We start from the raw sequence: 6,000 nt of genomic DNA, 5'->3' as shown, positions 1-6,000 counted from the left end.
CGCAGGAGGTAGAGACCTGCACAAATCAATCTGCTGATTGAGGGGCCATTTGTTAACTTCCCGCTGGGACCTGTTGGAAAGAAGGAACTCGGGCAGAGACAGGGATGACCTGCAGGAAACCCTAGGAACAGGCAGGTTGGGGAGGAAGTTCAGGCTGAGGATTCTGTTCATTGATTAGTCTCAGAGTTTCAGGAAAGCCAAAGCCCAGGAAGGGAATAAATCTGCACTTCCGCACCACGTGCAGGCGGTCTTTGGAGAAGGGCTTGAATGTCACCTATCCCCGTGGCCAAGCGATGAATGGCAAGGGGCTGAGCCAACCTTCCAATCCCATGCCAGTGTCCCAGGAATGGTTTCCGAGGAGAGGAACTTCTCCCATCCCCCTCTCTGCGCAGCATCCCCCTGCCCCCTTGCGGGAGTCTCTTACTCTCTCCATCTTGTCTCCGTGGAGAGATACGATGGCCCTCAGCTCTTCCTCTGCGGCTCTAAATCTCTGCAGGGTGGGTGTTGTCAGACCCTTCACGGCTGCCATCAGCAGGGCATGGAGCGGGGCTGAGGAAGGGTGCTCCCTGGGGGTCTGCAAAGAACAGGGTCAAAGCCTGTTGGGATTGAGTATTTCCCTCGGGCAGCTGCCCTGGAACAGTCTGTCCCCGGGGGAGGCTGGCAGTGCCGAGGGAGCATGGAGACTCCGGCTGAGCCCTTTTCTTCAAAAGCCTCCCCAGGTGCTAAGGTTTCCTCAGCCTTTTGCCCCTCTCTGGCCCCCTCTCCTGAGAAGAGACGGGAGCCTCTCGGGCAGTGCTGGGACCCCAAGGGCCACCCCGTTTCCTCCCTCGCTAGCCCCTCCTCGCAGGAAACCCTGCTTTTGCTGAGAAAGCGTCAATGTCCTGCAAAGCCCATTTGAGTTGCTCCTTGAGTGTCGCCGAGGGGTCACTGGAGAACCTGCCCCATGTCCCATCCCACCCCGAGCGCCTGAGGAGATTGGCTCAGCAACTCTGGCAGCCCACAGTGTCTGCGAGGAAGGGACTGAGAATAGGGCCCAAACGGAAACACCCTCTTCCTTCCCCACCTAGCAGCCTGTGGGGCTGCCAGAAAACAGGCAGGAATTGCCGTCAGGACAGAAAGTAACTGAGACTGAAGATGCAAGTTTGCCTGGCTGAAGAGAAGCCCAAAGCCTGGGCCTCGGGGGCCAGAGCCCTGGAGGTGAGAACTCACTGGGCACAATGTTACTCCAGGGGGCCTGGTTCCAGGGTCACCTCAACCCAGGGCTTGGGGTGCTGGAGGCCTTTGCCCTGGGGTCTCAGGGCACCCCCTGGGGATTACTGCAGCTGGCCTGCATGGCACTGGATTAGCACCGTCTGTCCTGGTTGCCAACAGCTGAGGGGTAGCTCAGTGGTTTGAGCATTTCACTAAACCCGGGGTAGTGAGTTCAATCCTTGAGGGGACCATTTCGAGATCTAGGGTAAAAATTGGGGTTTGGTCCTGCTTTGAGAAAGGGAGTGGACTGGATGACCTCTTGAGGTCCCTTCCAACCCTGATATCCTAGGATGCAGTAGAGCACGGCGGAGTGGCACACTCGCCTCCATACTCCAGACCCCCGGCGGGTCAGAAGCTCCCAGAATTGCAGCCTTTTGTATGCGCTGCAGGGTGCTCTGTCCCGAAGAGGAAGAGTTACAAAGGTGTCTAGAGGCTTTTGTAACTCGGACAGAGCCCAGATGTTGGCAGGCGAGAGGGAACCAGGGACCTCTGGAGCTTAGTGCAGGAGCCTCGACCACAGGAGTGAAAAGCCAAGAGGCTGTTAGCTAAGGCTCTAGAGCAGACTCCTTTTCTCTGTGTCTCAAAGTGGTCCTGGTGCCACGAGATGGGCCAGAACCCCACAGCCAGGACATATGTGGGTTCCCCCGACCAGGGCAGGGATGGGCCTGGTCTGATTATCAGCCGTGCCTGTGTGCCATGGAAAGTGCATCAGAATCGGGCATCTGAGTCAGGCACTTCTGCCAGTCCCACAAAGCACCTCTGGACTTCTTTAGGTGCCTAAACCCCTTTGTCAAAGCGGGCCTCGTTCAAGCGACCCAGATAAAGACTGGCTGGAGTTGATCACCCTTGACGAGTGTTTCTTTTCAGCCCCTGGGAGATATTCCTACACACAGCAAGGGATGCTTTCCATGAGCACGACCACACAGCACCATTACCATCGTCATATGGGAGCTGCTTGTTAATGAGGGGCTGGGAGTGCGCTCTTCTTCCTGTTCTTCTGGGCTTCCTTTTTCCCACTTCCCCTTCGTGTCAGACGGCTCCTTCTTCGTCCCTGCAGCAGAAAGAAATATTCTTAACATTTTGCTTTTCCATGTCTTCCCCCCGGTTTACAGAGGATGGAAGTTGGGCCCAGAGCCCTGAAGCGAATTGCCCAGGGTCAGACTGAAGGTTGTTGGCAGAGCTCAGCAGAGAACTCTGCTCTCCTGACTCCTAGCTGGAGGCTTTAACCACACGAGGCTTCCTCTTCCCTCGGGGCTAGTTTCTTTTCAATGGTGTCCTCTACTCTTCCCCTCCCCTTGCACCCCTTTCCTGTCAGTGATGGGGACCTGGCCTCCTTTTGCATTGAACCCCCCAAGAAGGAATGACTCAGCTCTGGTACGGTTCCCAGCTGTGACCTGCTGAGACCTCTGGAGCATTTTCTTGAGGAAAGGGACCCAATCCAGGAGAAAAGAAAGGATTTCCTCCAACGTCCAGCCTCTCTCTTCTCCTTCCAGCCTGGAACAATGTTAGTAGTCCCCACCCCACCGTGCCAGATCCCCAGAGGGGGGTGACCTGACATTGTCAGCTCTCCCCACCTCAGCCATGGACCTCTGCCACCCTCTATATGGATTCCAGAGCCGGAGGTACCCATCACTGTCCCTTGAGATGGCCCTGATGTCGAGGCTTGTCGAGTGACTGGTGTGAGTGTTCCTCACATGCTCCTCGTGAACCATGTGGATTGAACCATCTCACCTGTAAGATCCACTTTGAATTTGTCTGTCGTCTCCTGCAGCTTCACCTCTTCTGCCTCCACCTGGGTCTCAGCTGCTTTCTTCTGCAGGGACAAGTGTGTCCACCTTCTTGGAGAGGAAGCTGTTCTCTCCTCACTGCTCTCTGCCATCGAGTTGTGGGATTGGCAACAGACACAGAGTCTTTTCATGATGGTCCATGAGCATTTTCTTCCCTGGGGGTTCTCTGGCAAGGCCTGTTCTTGGGGGCTGAGGCCAGAGCATGCCTCAATGGCTGCAGGTTGGACGAGCACTTTGTGCACATGGATCTCTCTGTGCTCCCGAGAGGCGAGTCTTTGGAAAAAGGAATGAAGCCTGGAATAGAAAGAAGGAGGAAATGGGTTTTTCTGTCCTTCTCGAAAGGAAGGGAATTAGTTTGCCCAGGATTCCCAGATCCACGAGAGTGGTCTTTTGAAGCCATCTGCTCCTCTAATAGCCAGGACTGGTTGCTGCAACCAAGAAGATATGCAACACAAGACCACCCAGACTGGGTCAAACCAAAGGTCCATTGAGCCCAGTACGCTGTCTTCTGACAGTAGCCAGTGCTGAGTGCCCCAGAAGGAATGAACAGGGAATCATCAAGCGATCCATTCCTGTTGCTCATTCCTGGCACCTGGCAAACAGAGGCTAGGGATAGAAAGAGCAAAAGGTCAGTTTCTATGTTCTTTGGTCATTGCCTGGGCCTAGTTGCAAAAATGCTTCCTTCTTAACCCCACTCCTTTGTGCACAGAATGTTGGGACTCTGGGAACAGATCAGGCCAAGCTGCAAACCAAGAAAGCTCTGTTCCCAGAGAAGCCAGGAAAAGGAAGAAAAGATTGTCATCTCGAGGGTTTGAGGGTCTGGAAGGATGAATTAGCAGCTGCAAATATGTTGACTTCTTCTCAACTATTTGAAAATCTGGAATGTATTAGCATGGGGGAAAGAATCAGTCAACTTGAAATGAAGAATGACCCATATTATTTCCAACATCCAGTCAGAAGTTAGGCCTCCAAAACAAGGACAAAGAAATCACAACGAGACCCATGACAAATGTAGGCGACAGTTGATTGAAACCCCTTTCCTGGAAAGGAATTGTGGGGCGGGGGGGATCGACACATCTCTTTTCTCTAGCCCAAGGGGGTAGAGTAGAATTTGTAGAGAGTTTTGAGATCTATCGCCATGAGATTCTTTCTGAGAGAACTACCAAGATGACAGCCAGGGGATGGGAGTGGAGCTGTATCACTTTCAATATCTTAAGATTAATTTCTTCTGCATTATTTGAGCTCATTTATGTGCATTTCAATCATGTAAATTCTGAGATCGATATTCTCTCAATACACATTTCTTTGGCAGTCATGACAGGAGACAAAGGGTTTCTATTCCCAACTTGAAGGCAAGGAGTCCATTAGGGGCAAGTCCAAGGGAAAGACTATTGATGGAGATCTCAATCTAAATTCTACACGAGTTTTGTTATCTTCCCTTTTGGTTCGATCCCTGGAAATTCCCCCCGACTAGTCTGCTGAAAGATAAAATCGTCTAAATCTGCCTCCAAAGAACCTGACCGGCTGAAGCAGGAGGAGACCTGAGAGATGGCCACTTTCAAATCAAAAGGGAACGCTGAGACCTGCCTGTTGCCACACCCGCCCCCACCCGTCCCGAGGAGAAGGAGGCACCGACCTGTCGTGTGCGATCTAATGAGCAGGGAAAGAATCTGGGAATTACCTTCTGTAAAAACTCATCCTTTTGTTCCTCAAACACCTGTGGAAATAGCTGATTCAAGAAGTTGCTGACAGAGGGATGGTCCGCGTCTCTCAGCAGCTCCTTGGGTCACCAGCCGTTGTCAACCAAGCCAGTTGGCAGACTGACGGCAGGGCAAGAATGCTGACGCCGAACACTCTTTGCTGTTGGCCTCCGTGACATCACAATCAGCTTGTGCATAAACACACACAGACCCCACCCAGAGAGACACACCCCCACTGAGCAACTCCCCACCCTCCTTCCCAGCACTTCCTGCCCACCCCAGAACAGCTGTTTCATGGAATTGAGGATGCTCCGGGAGGGTCGGTTCGGGGCGGTGCATGGGATTCACATACTTGGGGCAGTGCATGGGATTCTTCTCTCCTAAGTGCAGGGCTCAGCACTTGTCCTTGCTGAACCTCATCAGATTTCTTTTGGCCCAATCCTCTAATTGGTCTGGGTCACTCTGAACCCTATCCCGACCCTCCAGCGTATCTCCCTCTCCCCCCAGCTTGGTGTCATCTGCGAACTTGCTGAGGGTGCAATCCATCTCATCCTCCAGATCATGCATGAAGATGGTGAAGAAAACCGGCCCCCAGAGGGACCCGTGGGGAAGCGGGGGAGGGGGTGGAGGAGAGGAGGCAGACGGTGAGTGGCAGGGACCCCACAGAGGGGGGTGCAGTGGAGGAGAGGGGGAAATCATCCAGGCAGCGGTGGGCAGTGTGGGCTGGGAGAAGGGGCGAGGCAGATACAGGAAGAGATGGAGCAGAGGCGGGGAACTGGGGCCCAGGCACCCGGGGCCTGGTCATCGTTGGCACCAGGAGAGGAGAGGAGAGAGACAGAGACAGAGACAGAGACAGAGTGTGTGTGATGGCCAACATACTAGAGGAGAGACAGAGAAAAACATGGTAGGATAGCAAGGAACTCACCTCCTGGAGTCATCTGTGATGAAGCGGGACTTCATGTTTCCTCTGAATTGTGTGGGGGTGCCTCAGTTTCCCCTATGCAGTTCTTAAGGATCTAGGGGTGGGGTAAGGGTGTATGATCGTTGCAGAGCTCTGGAGGGCAGGTGTGTGCAGGGGTCTGGACACAGAGAATGGCCGACACCCTCTTTCCTGGCACCTGATGCCCTGGGCCCTTCCCCCCTGCAAGGTGAGAGCTAAAGGGTTGGAGAACAAAGGAATCGAGTGACCTCCTGGCCGGGGACAGGGACAAAGCCCAGAGGAGGAGGGGCTGGGGGGAGTTTCAGTTGGGGGCTGGCTGGAG

This window comes from Caretta caretta, chromosome 4 (genome assembly GCF_965140235.1).
Source record: "Caretta caretta isolate rCarCar2 chromosome 4, rCarCar1.hap1, whole genome shotgun sequence".
Classification (NCBI taxonomy): domain Eukaryota; kingdom Metazoa; phylum Chordata; order Testudines; family Cheloniidae; genus Caretta; species Caretta caretta.
Note: the sequence above shows the minus strand (reverse complement) of the source record.